This window comes from Phocoena sinus, chromosome 14 (genome assembly GCF_008692025.1).
Source record: "Phocoena sinus isolate mPhoSin1 chromosome 14, mPhoSin1.pri, whole genome shotgun sequence".
In the NCBI taxonomy this organism is placed as follows: domain Eukaryota; kingdom Metazoa; phylum Chordata; class Mammalia; order Artiodactyla; family Phocoenidae; genus Phocoena; species Phocoena sinus.
In genome coordinates, this window is record NC_045776.1 from 60041077 (window position 1) to 60053943 (window position 12867).

The following is a 12867-nucleotide window of genomic DNA, read 5'->3' on the forward strand; positions in this document are numbered from 1 at the left end:
GGAATCTGGACAGGACACCACCTGCCAACACCTTGAGGCTCATTTGAACTTCTGACCTCCAGACTTGTGAGATAATAAACCCGTGTTGTTTTGAGCCAGTCAGATTGCTGTGAGTTGTCACAGTGGCCACAGGAAACGAGTGCCTGGTGTCACACGGCACCGGTTCCACCCGCAGGGGAGGGTGGTTCCTGCTGTCTCTTGGCTCAGAGGACTGAGAAATGGCAATTTCTTTGTTTTATAGGTGAAGTGACCATTCTCACCGACCTCCTCCCCTGCATGTAGAGGATGAAGGGAAATGCACTTTTAGTTCTTCCTGAAATCTAGTCTTAATCCAATAATTAAAAAAAAATCCCTTCAGGCCATGCTGTGTTTTTTATAGTTGTTCACTCTCTCCTTCCCTCCTTGGTCACCTGCTCTACCTGATGGAGTGAGTGCAGGAGGTGACTGGTGGCAGTGGGGAAGGGTATTTGAGGCCCCTCGGTGCCCGCAGGCAGGCTGGGCTCTGCAGATGCATGTCCTCAAGTCCACCCACCCTCCATGGATGCTGCTCCAACTGGGTCCACAGGACCTGTGACCTGTGACCCATGAGGACCCTGCCGGCTGGGCTGTCCCAAGCTGGCCTGGGCCTCTCTGGTGGCCTTTCAGAAGGTTCTAGGCCTGCTGACCCTCCCCCCTCCCCCCACCCCTCTGGTCTAATCCTAGTGACAGGGAGGGGTGAAATTGATTGGAGTTCTCCAACTTTGGTTTTTTAAAAAACTAAAGGAAGTCGTAATAACCTTCCCACAGGTAAGCAAACCTGGTTTTCAGGCCTCTTGCCCCAGGCCAGTCACTCTGGGACACCACAGAGGAACATGGTCCTTTAAAGTGGGCTGTTGCAGTGCACAAGCTAGGATTTGCTGTACGTGTCTCTATAGCAGAGGGTTACCTGTCAGTCTCAGCCTATGATAGTGATGCTCTTGGCTAGGGATGCCTGGGGCGCTCACCTGGGCCATCCTACCTGCAGCAGCCTCCACAGACATTTCCCTGACCAGATCCAGTGATGTGGCTGGACCGGCCTTGTGGGTCTTATGACTGCAGGATGCACCTCAGCGACAACCGTCAGGGAACTTTGGGAAAAAAGGATTCATGACTCACAGGTCCTGGAGGACGCATAGCACACCTGGGGCCACACATCGAGGTTGGGGTGGAGGGAGGGAGGGAGTGAGGATGTGGGGCTCTGCCTTTATTAGGGTCCCAGGTTGGGCGTGTGAGGTTTGTGGGTTCACTCTTTATTGGCGAATTTAAAGCATAAGAGTGGGAACTGGGTACAGGAAGGAAGAAGAGGGATTACTTGAGTGGTCACTTACCCGGGTCACCCAGGGCCTTCTGAGAGGGGACCTTCCTGGGTGGGCGGCCAGCTCCTCACCTAGTTGTGTAGCTGGAAGTCTCTGAGGTGGTGCCTCCACAATCAAAAGCTAATTGTCAGGCACTTAACCTGTTCCAGGGGTGGAGCTGGCACGGGATCTCTGTCCTCAATGTGCAAACCCTACACCATGGGCAGTTGGGCAGAGGTGGAAATTCTGGTCTCGTGGCCAGTCTGGAGGGGAAGGACAGTGTTGCCCTGCTGTAATGAAAGGGGTGCCTTCCCCTCTGCCTGGCACAGTGAACCAGGAGAAAGGGAATGACTGACCCCCTCTGCAAACAGCTCCTTCTGAAGCTGTTTGCCTCGAAGGGAGAAAGCAGAGGGCGGGGGCCCACTGGGACCGTCTGCTTCTCATTAGGCTGTGCAGAGAGCACAGTTGGGTGGAGTTCATTAGCACCGTTAGATGGTTTATCCTAAGGATGATAAATACACTTCCTCGACCTACCTCAATGGAAAGGAATGATGCCTCAGGACACTTTCAATTTAAAAAATCTGATTTTTAACTTTTGTGGGAACAGTTTTTAGGTTTATTCCCTCTGCGTTCCATTTCTAATGATGTTCTTTGACTTCTAAGAGGACATTTTTATTGACCGTAAAGAATAAAACAATCTCTGTGGTGTCCAACCCATGTTCTATAGATTCAGCGGGAAGCATCTGTAAAAAGCAAACAAACAAACCGTAAGACTCCACACAGACTTTCAGAGATAGAATGTAACTTTTAAGAAGATGTTTACTGCTCTGAGTAGAAGACATTTTGGAAATCCAAGCAGGCATGACAATGAGTTTTTACAAAGTTAGGATATATGGATTTCCTGTGAAATTGGCATGGCTGCAGCAGCCCTACCTGCCTTTTCTCCACCCCACTCTCCCTTCCTTCTTCACCCACAGAGCCTGCTGTTGTTTGGAGTAGCATTTGCTGGACGAAAACAATGACATTTCTCGTTGGGGGGCGCATAATCATGTGCTACTGAACAGTCAGAAGTAAGTGGGAGACTGCTGGAAATTTCTGGGACATTTCATTTCTTATTTCACTCCCATCACTTTTTTCCTGTTGTTATTTTCCAGACTGAAACGTGAAATTTGGTTGGCTTTACCTCTAGTGGTCATCTTGGGACCATGAAGTAAAGACTAAGAATCTCAGAAACTTCTCTCTTCCTAGCCTCCCACGCCTCACAATTGACCAAAGGTGTCCTACTGCTTCCAAAACCAGGCAGAGAGAGAAATGCTTCCCAAACGATGCTGCTGTGGTTGAAAAGTATTCCTGAGCTCTGATGCTTCCTAGCCTGCCCTTGCTACAGCCTTTTATAAAAGTTATCTGAAAATGTCATCATTTCACCTATATTCTGGAAGGGTATTTTTTTTTTTTTTTTTTTTTTTTTGCGGTACGCGGGCCTCTCACTGCCGCAGCCTCTCCTGTCGCGGAGCACAGGCTCCGGACACGCAGGCTCAGCGGCCACGGCTCACGGGCCCAGCCGCTCTGCGGCACGTGGCATCCTTCCGGACTGGGGCACGAACCCGTGTCCCCTGCACCGGCAGGGGACCTCTCAACCACTGTGCCACCAGGGAAGCCCTGGAAGGATATTTTTGCTGGGTGTACCATCTGGGTTTGCCATTATTTTCTTTCAGTCCTTTAAAAATATGCTTCCATTGTCATTGGCTTCCACTGTTTCTGTAAGAAGTCGGCCATCAGTCTATTTATTGCTCCTTTAAAGGAATTTGTCTATTTGTTCAGGCTTCTTTAAGGTATTCTTATTGTCTTTTTGTTTTTAGCAGTTTTACTATCATGCAATGAGATGTGGGCTTGTTGCTGTTGTTTGTTTATTTGTTTGGGATTTGAGAGACTTCTTCTCTTTGTGACTTGATATTTTCATCAGTTTGGGAATATTTTCCACCATTATCTCTTCTAAGACAGCTTCTACCTAAATTCCTTCTTCTCCTCTAATGAATTTCTAATTATTTATATGTTAGACTTTCTTATTGTATCCCCTGTATATCTTACCCTCTCTCCTGAAAAACATTTTATTTATTTTTAATTTTTTATTGAAGTATAGATGACATACAGTATTATGTTACTTTCAGGTGTACAACATAGTGATTTGACAATCAAATACTTTACAAAATGATCACCCCGATAAATCTAGTAACCATCTGTCACCATACAGGGTTATTACAACATTGTTGATCATATTCCTTATGCTGTATATTATATCCTCATGACTCATTTATTTTATAACTGCAGGTTTATACCTCTTAATCTCCCTCACCTATTTCAATTAACCTCCCCCCACCCCCACTCTTGCCCCCTCTAGCAAAGACCAGTTCACTCTCTGCAAATGTGAGTCTGTTTCTGTTTTGTTATGTTTGCTCACTTGTTTTGTTTTTTTGATTCTACATATAAGTGAAATCATATTGTATTTATCTTTCTCTGACTTATTTCACTTAGCATAATACTCTATTATTGTATTATTGTCAATTTCTCCTTTTATGTCTGTTAGTATTTACTTTATATATTTAAGTGCTCATACGTTGGGTGCATATATATTTATAAGTGTTATATCTGTTTGTTGGATTGATCCCTTTATCATTATGTAATGCCCTTCTTTGTCTCTTCTTATAGTCCTTGTTTTAAAGTCTATTCTATCTGATATAATAAGTATTGGTACCCTAATTTTCCTTTCATTTCCATTTCCATGGGATATCTTTTCCCATCCCCTCACTTTTAGGCTGTATGTGTCTTTTGATCTGAAGTAGGCAGCATATATATGGGTCTTGTTTTTTTTTTGTTGTTGATAAATTCATTCAGTCACCCTATATCTTTTGATTGGAGTGTTTGGTCCATTTATATTTAAAGTAATTATTGATATAGATACTTATTACCATTTAAAAAATCATTTTCTGGTTATTTTTGTGGTTCTTTGCTGTCCTTTTCTTCTTTTGCTCTCTTTGTGATTTGATGACTGTGTTTAGTGTTATGTTCCTTTCTCTTTATTTATTTATTTATTTTTGTGTGTGTCTATTATTGGCTTTTGGTTTGTGGTTACCATGAGGTTCTTGTATAACAACCTATGTATATAGTGGTCTATTTTAAGCTGATGGTTGCTTGAGTTTGAGTGTGCTCTAAAAGTACTACATTTTTACTCTCCCCCTACCACATTTTTTGTCTTTGATGTCACATTTTATATCTTTTTATTTTGTATATCTCTTAACTAATTATTGTAGATATATATGATTTTACTAGTTTTGTCTTTTAAACTTCATACTAGTGATATAGGTGGTTGATCCACTATCTTTACTATATTTTTTGCCTTTACTGGTCAGAATTTTTTCTTTCATAATTTTAATATTTCTAGTTATAGTGTTTTCTGTTTCAATAAGATTTTTAAACATTTCTTATAAGGTTGATTTAGTGGTGATGAACATCTTTAGTTTTTGCTTGTCTGGGAAGCTCTTTACCTCTCCTTCATCTTTGAATGATAACCTTGCTGGATAGAGTATTCTTGGTTGTAAGTTTTTTCCTTTCAGCACTTGCATATGTCATGTCACTTCCTTCTGGTCTGCAAAGTTTCTGCTTAAAAGTCAGCTGATAGTCTTTGGGAGGCTCCTCTGAGTGTTACCAGTTGTTTTCCTCTTGCTGCTGTTTAGAGTCTCTTTTTAACTTTTGACATTATAATGTATCTTGGTGTGGGTCTCTGGGTTTATCTTGTTTGAGGCTCTCTGTGCTTCCTGGACCTGGATGTCTGTTTCCTTCACAAGGTTAGGAATGTTTTCAACTATTATTTCTCCAAGTAGGTTTTATGTTCCTTTATCTTTCTCTTCTCCTCTGGGACCCCCATACTACAAAGTTAGTAAGCTTGATGTTGTCTCTTAAATACCTTCATTTATTTCCTTTTTGCTATTCCGATTGGGTTATTTCCACTAGCCTGTCTTCTAGGTCACTGATCTGTTCTTCTGCATCATCTAATATGCTCTTGGTTCCCTCTAGTGTATTTTTTCATTTCAGTTATTATATTCTTCAGCTCTGATTAGCTCTTTTTAATATTTTCTACCTCTTTGTTGAAGTTCTCAATGTGTTCCTCCATTCTTCTGAGTTCAGTGAGTAGCTTTATCACTAGTATTTTTGACTCCTTATCTAGAAGGTTGCTTATCTCTCTTTTGTTTAGTTCTTTTTCTGAAGTTTTGTCTGTTTTTGTTTGGAACATATTCCTTTGTCTCCTCATTTTGCCTAACTATCCAAAATACCTGGACATCAGTATTTTGCAAAAGCTCCCCAAGTGATTTTAATGAGTACCAGAATTGAGACCTTCCCTAACATAAAATATGATAAAGACAGTACAAAAAGGGAAAATAACAGCTTAATCTGATGTATGGATATAGCTGCAAAAATAAAATATTAATATAGAAAGATCATCAGTTATAAAACAAAACTTTTGCTAAATAGACTTCATTGCAGCAACACATGAATGAGTCCCTCACAGAAAGTTTATGGGCATAATTTATTACATTGCATTTCCTGTGGAGAAAACCCATAGGAACCTATCAATACATGTTGAAATTTTAACAACCAAATAAAAACTTTTTAATAGGAGTGGAAAGAAATTACAAAGATGTAATAAAGTCTGTTTGGTAGATATTATAATTCTTACCAATATCTGGTTTCTGTCTCCTTCCAGCCATCCAGACTGTTATACTTCCTGGTCCCCTTGAAATTCTATGGGAGGAGTCAGGGGGAGGGGGGGTGAGAACACTGCTTTCTTCCTTCACCAGGGGATCCAGGAAGCTTTGCATTGTGATGGCAGAGCCATGGGATTGAGACAGCTTACTTTGTGTTACTTCACAGAGAACGGCATGCCTGGAGGTTCTCCAGACCACAGCTGGCCTTTTGGGAGTGAGAAATAAATGTGTGAATCCACTGGGATTTTTGGAGTTGTTACCACAGACAGTATAACCTCTTTTGACCAGAGGTTTTTGGAAAAGTTTGCCTGCAAAGGGCCAGATAGTAAATATTTTAGATGTTACAGGACATATGGTCTCTGTCACAACTACTCAACACTTCTACTGTAGCAGGAAGCCACCACAGATAATATATAAATGAGAAAGCATGGCCTGTTCCAGTAAAACTTTATTTATAAAAATGGGTAGCAGACTTTGCCCATGGACCATAGTTTGCCGACCTCTGTTCTTGAAAAGAAAGTTTTATTTATTGAAATATAGTTGATTTACAATATCATGTTAGTTTCAGGTATACACAGAGTGATTTGATATTTTTATAGCTTATACTTCATTTAAAGTTATTGTAAAATATTGGCTGTAGTCCCTGTGCTATGTATTAGATACTTGTATCTTATTTATTTTATACACAGTAGTTTGTACCTTTTAATCCTCTTCCCGTATCTTGCCCTTCCCACTTCCTCTCCCCAGTGGTAACAACTAGTTTGTTCTCTGTCTCTGTATCTGTGAATCTGTTTCTGTTTGTTATATTTATTCATTTGTTTTAATTTTTTAGATTCCACATATAAGTCAAAACATGAAACATACAGTATTTCTTTCTGGGTCTGACTTACCTCACTTAGCATAATACCCTCCAGGTCCATCCATGTTGCTGCAAATGGCAAAATTTCACTCTTTTATTTTTTTACGGCTGAGTAATATTCCATTTCATGTGGGTGCACGCCTGTGTGTGTGTGTGTGTGTGTATTCACACATCCGTTCATCTGTTGATGGACATGTAGATTGTCTCCATATCTTGGCTATTGTGAATTATGCTGCTATACACATTGGGGTACATGTATCTTTTCTAATTCGTGTTTTCATTTTCTTTGAATATATACCAGGAGTGGAATTGCTGGGTTGTATGGTAGTTCTATGTTTAATTTTTTGAGGAACCTCCATACTGTTTTCCATAGTGGCTGCACCAATTTACCTTCCCACCAACACTGTATTAGGGTTCCCTTTCCTACACACCCTCGCCAACATTTATTATTGTCTCTTTGACAGTAGCCTTCTGACAGGTGTGAGGTGATATCTCATTGTGGTTTGGATTTGCATTTCATGTGCTTGTTGAACATTGTATGTCTTCTTTGGGAAAATGGCTATTCCTCTGCCCACTTTAAAATTAAATTGATTGCTTTTATATACATACATACATACATATATATATATATATATATACACATATATATGTGTGTGTGTGTGTGTATATATATACACACACACACACACACACACACACATATATATACTTTGGCCGTGCTGCCTGGCTTGCGGAATCTCAGTTCCCCAACAGGGGTGAACCCAGGCCTGGCAGTGAAGGCTCTGAATCCTAACCACTAGGCCACCAGGGAACTCCCTGTTTGTTTGCTTTGAGTTGTTTTGAATTCTTTGTATATTTTTTTGATAGTAACTCCTTATCACATATATGATTGGCAAATATTTTCTCTTATTCCATAGGTTGCATTTTCATTTTTAAAAATATTTATTTATTTATTTTTGGCTGCGTTGGGTCTTCGTTGCCGCACACAGGCTTTCTCTAGTTGCCAGGAGCGGGGACTACTCATCGTTGTGGTGCGCGGGCTTCTCATTGCGGTGGCTTCTCTTCTTGCGGAGCATGGGCTCTAGGCACGTGGGCTTCAGTGGTTGTGGCATGCAGGCTCAGTATGTTGTGGCTCGTGGGCTCTAGAGCGCAGGGTCAGTGGTTGTGGCGCACGGGCTTAGTTGCTCCGCAGCATGTGGGATCTTCCTGGACCAGGGCTCAAACCCGTGTCCGCTGCATTGGCAGGTGGATTCTTAACCACTGTGCCACCAGGGAAGCCCTGCATTTTCATTTTGTTGATGGTTTCTTTTGCTGTGCAGAAGCTTTTGTTTGGTGTAGTCCATGTGTTTATTTTTCCATTTGTTGTTCTAGTATTTTGGATGAGCACGAAGGACTCTTGTTGTCAGTTGGTTAACAGGGAGAGCAGGGCAGTTGGGAGTGCAGGCTGCCCTCTGTGGTGCAGCTCTTTAGGCAAGGCAGAGTGCATGGACTTAGGAAGCTCAAATGCTACAAGCGACTGGAACGCAAATACGAAAGCTTGTTCTTCCAGAAGGAGTGCTGGGCAGGGAGGCTGTGGGCTGTGCGCATGCCTCCTCGCCTGGCGCTCAGGCCACCGCTGTCACGCCTAATAATGATGGTAAATGAACTCACCTGTTATTAAGTTTGCGACTGCCCCGCCGAGAAGCGCCCAGAATGTATACTCAGATGCTTTTATGAGAAAACTAATTAGGTTGTTCAGTACAAAAGAAGCACACGTTGAAAATTTATGAAACTTCTGAGCTCCCAGATAATCAGCCTTCCTGGTGTCATTGTCAAGCACCGCCAGTTGTTTTCATTTTTTCCGGGGACACTACTGCTTAATTGAAACCCATCAATCAACTTAATCAATTCATCGGGATCTGTGGAGCTTGGACTCTGTGCTCCATGCCGGGCTTAGAGCCTGGGACGACAGAAACTATGTACGACATGGTCATGACCTTCAAGGAATTGAGTCTCTGCTTTTAGGAAGAAGTCCAAGTTTCTTAACTTATGTGGTTTTTCGTGTCCTGGCCCCGCCTCCTTCTACCCCCTCTCCTGCCCCTGCTTACCTGTGGTAGATTTTTACCTTCTTCAGGAAATAAAAAGTGGGGCGTCCTGAGTCTCCCTCTGTCCATGACATGTTGAGTGACCACGTCCTTGTGCTCTCCCGAGGTCTTGGGGATGTCACCTTCCTCTTGGGAAACTGGTGGCAAGTTCCTTCTGGCTGCAAGACCTCTGGGGTCTCACCCCGAGCTTTCCCGGTTTTCTTGTCATCTTCAAGATGTCATCTTGTCTCAAATGAGAAAGCAGGAGGGGAGGAGGGGGGGTGGAGCCCTCAATATTTGAAAGCACCAAACCCAACAGAATTTATGTGGACATCGTAATTATTACTATGCTGAATTACTGAACGCTATCCTCTCCTTTTTTGGCTGGAAGAACATAAAAATCCCGATGAAAAGAAACAGATGTCTTTGCTTTGAGCATTTCCAAAGGAAAGTGCAGGAAAGTCTGAAACACGCCGCAGGAAGGCCTGCTGTGTAACTGAGATGCTCTGATAGTGTTTTCGTTCGCCAGCTGTGTGCAAGTGGAGTGGGTATCTCTGGCCAACGCAGCCTCCACATCAGAGGGGTCACAGCAGCAGAGGCATGGAAGTGTTCAGGGAAGAAGCTCACACTGTGCTCCTGACTGCGCTTGGCTTTCCTTTTAACCAAAAGCCATGTCAGAGAGTCCCAAGGGGGACTTGTGGGCTGGTAATTCAATGTGATTTACGAGCCGGGGAAGAGAAAAGACCGCCATCGGGGAGGACCATCTTCGGTGATCGGTGACCGGCAGGCACTCCAGGTCACCCTGCAGTGGCCGCGGCCCTGTGTCCCCAGCAGGGAGGGCCATGGCCCAGGGTCGCTGCAGTTAGAGAATTCTCTGCCGGCCCTCCTGCTGCACTCCGCATCAAGGGTGTGACCCTGGACGGAGGCTTGGATGCCCCGGGGCAGTCCTCTTCTCCACGCAGGTTGGAGGGGAGAATTTCTTCTCTCCCCGAGCGGGGAGGTCAGTGGCCACTGTCTCTCTTAAAGTTTGCTTTCCTACAGAACGTCAGAGTGTGGAGTTTCTGTCCACATTTAAAAGAGGCCCAGGACTCATCTTCCCTTCTCCTCCTCTCTTCCCACCACTGCAGTTTAGAGACTGAGAATCAAGGAAAACAAGACAGAAGCTCGGCATACTCCAGCACTCGAGGTGGGGAACCCAGCGGTAGCGGCGATGCTCATTGGTGGTGGAGTCCAGCGGGGGCGCCCCGCCCTGGATGCCAGGCTGCTGGCATGTTGGTCCAGGTGGGAGAGCACTGATTTGCTTGGCTCTCTGGCAGCCTCCCTGGGGCCAGGAGGCCTCCACTTACCAGGACCCCTCCGCCAGCCCTGGCCCCCGGCTGTGCTCCACAGGCCGAAGCAAGACATCATCCCTGTCACCAGACCAGTGGCTTTGACAGATGCCTTGGTTCCTTCAGGCCTCCTGGACCCCGTGGGGCTTGAATGAATCATTGACTAAAACTGATAGGACAGCGATTGTCCAGATGAAACGTGGACTGGGCTTCACGTCAAATTGACCGTTCTTGTTCTCCTGTTGGATTTTTTTTGTTGGATGTTCTGAGGCAGCTTTAAAAGGACGTAGATGGGTGTGCCCTAATTTTGATTTGTGGTTTAGCTGTCTACTTTTAAATTAAAATATCCAGCAAACAAAAGACCCAGGCCTAGGGTCCAGGAAACGAATTGTAGAAGCGCAGGGTGGGGCGACGGGAGTTTAGTGGGAAGAGGGGGTGAAACGGGCTGAAAGCTGGTTGAGAATAAAGTTAATACTCAGCTCTGGTGCGTTGTGCCTGCCAGGAATCTGAGCCACGGCCGCGTTAATAAAAAGTGCAGTATCTGGGGGACGAGGGATCGTCTTGTTCTGGCTTAGCTGGACCACCGAGGGAGCGCGGCTGGCTGGTTCCTGCGAGGGGCACCTCTCTTCACAGGGGGCATAACTGATGGGGGTGCTTTGCAAGGAGAAGAGCCAGGGCCACATGGGTCCCCAAACTGAGCTGCATGAGAAATGGGGGAGGGGGACACGCACCTCGGCTAAGAGAGTTGAAGAGTGGCTGGACGGTTTGGGCACTGATCCCATGAGGCTGGGCCGGGACGCTGCGGTGGTGACCCTCCAGCCAAGCCCTTGGAGGGGCTGAGTTTGTGGGGTGGTGGGGGACCCCATGGCAGGGAGACTGTGTACCACCCCGTGTGCGACAGTCAGAAAGAAGGTGGAAATAGGTGACTTTAAAGGCTTGTCCAGCTGTGAGATTTTGTGATTTTCAAATGGACAAAACTGTATTTTTCACAGGTTTTAAGTGAAACTTGATAATTGTGTTGGGAGGAATCAAGTTCCTGGGTGACCCCCCCAAGAGCGGCTTAGACCAACCCGAGTGGGATTTCGGCCCTGTCTGTGCCCAGAGCCGACACCCCAGGTGACCTTCGACTCGCCCCGAGATCTGATGCGCTTGAGGCCCGCCGTCCACGGCGCCGCCATCCACGTCGTGTGTGTCCCCGGGAGCGGATCATTAATTGTTCATAACATTTGTTGGACGTTGAGGAGTTGGTAGGGAGCGTGGAACACAGGATCCAATATGTTTTCCTCCTCTGACGTTGCTGCCCAAAGCCAGAGGCCGGGAGAGCGTCTGAACCAACGCATGCTCTGTGGGAAGCGTGTGCCAGCCCCTCTCTCCTGGCTGACAGCGCGGAGAGGGATCCAGGCCGCCTCCAAGAAACCTAACACACAGGACTGAGTTGAAAGCCCAGTCATTCTGAGTTTCTGATTTGGAGCCAGAACGCAGGCTGTTTAAGCTCCAAAGGCAAATCCTCCTGCTTTGGCTTCTTGCAAGAGAAACGGAGGGTCAGTGCCGGTCGCCCTGGTGAGGACCAGGGCGACCAGTTAGAAACATCTCTGAAGGCCATGTGTTTTCTTAAGGTCCCCAGAGAAGAAGGGACGGTGGGAAAACTATCCTGGGGTAGACTATTTCCCCTCCCCCTCTGTTTAAAACAGGTCTCAGGGCTGCTTGGAGGGAGGGAGTGTCAGACATCTGGGGAGCCCCCCTCGCGCTGCCCCACCGCTGCCTGCGGGTCATGGCACCTACACGCCCGAGGCTGGACATCGGCCCGCCTCCCCGGGTCCCGCTGGGCTCTCGGCGGGCGCTGGGATGCCCACAGGACCCTGGTCCTCGTCCGAATGTGAAGAGAAACACAGGTGCTTGCCTAGTAGTTGCCTTTCTTCCCATTCGCGATGCCGTCGGGATGGTCAGGGCCCCCCAGAAAGGCTCTGTGACCCCAGCCAGTGTGGATGAGCCACCAGCTCACAGCTCGCAGCCTGTGCAGGCTCTCGGCCGGCTTCACGCTCCGGGATGACATTTGAGACCAGGCTTCCCAGCTGGGTCACCAGCCTGGGGTATGGCTGCCTGGTGAGTGGGACCACAGACGTGGGAACGCAGGCCCAGCCTGCCGCGGGGGGATGACTCACATGGGTTGAGGGCCGTGCGTGCGCGCGCACGTGTGTGTGTGTGTGTGTGTGTGTGTGTGTGTGGTGTGGTGGGGTGGAGAAGAAGGGGCTGAGGGGGAGATAAATGATGAACTTGGAGAAAAGTTGAGCTGGACTTATTCTGACCGCCCGTGGGCCTACAACTGTCACAATGTAAATCACTTTCTTACCAAGGAATTTACTTCCTAAACCTGGCCTGTGTATGAGAACAGAACCTAGAAGTCCCAGAAGATGACGGTTTGTACAAATGTGGTTTGAAACCACAACTTGTGAGCCCACCAGCGTGGGTGGAGCTGGACGGGCTTCGGCTCTCGCTTCCAGAACTTCTGAGATGGAATTTCCAAGATGGAATTTCCAAGAGCAG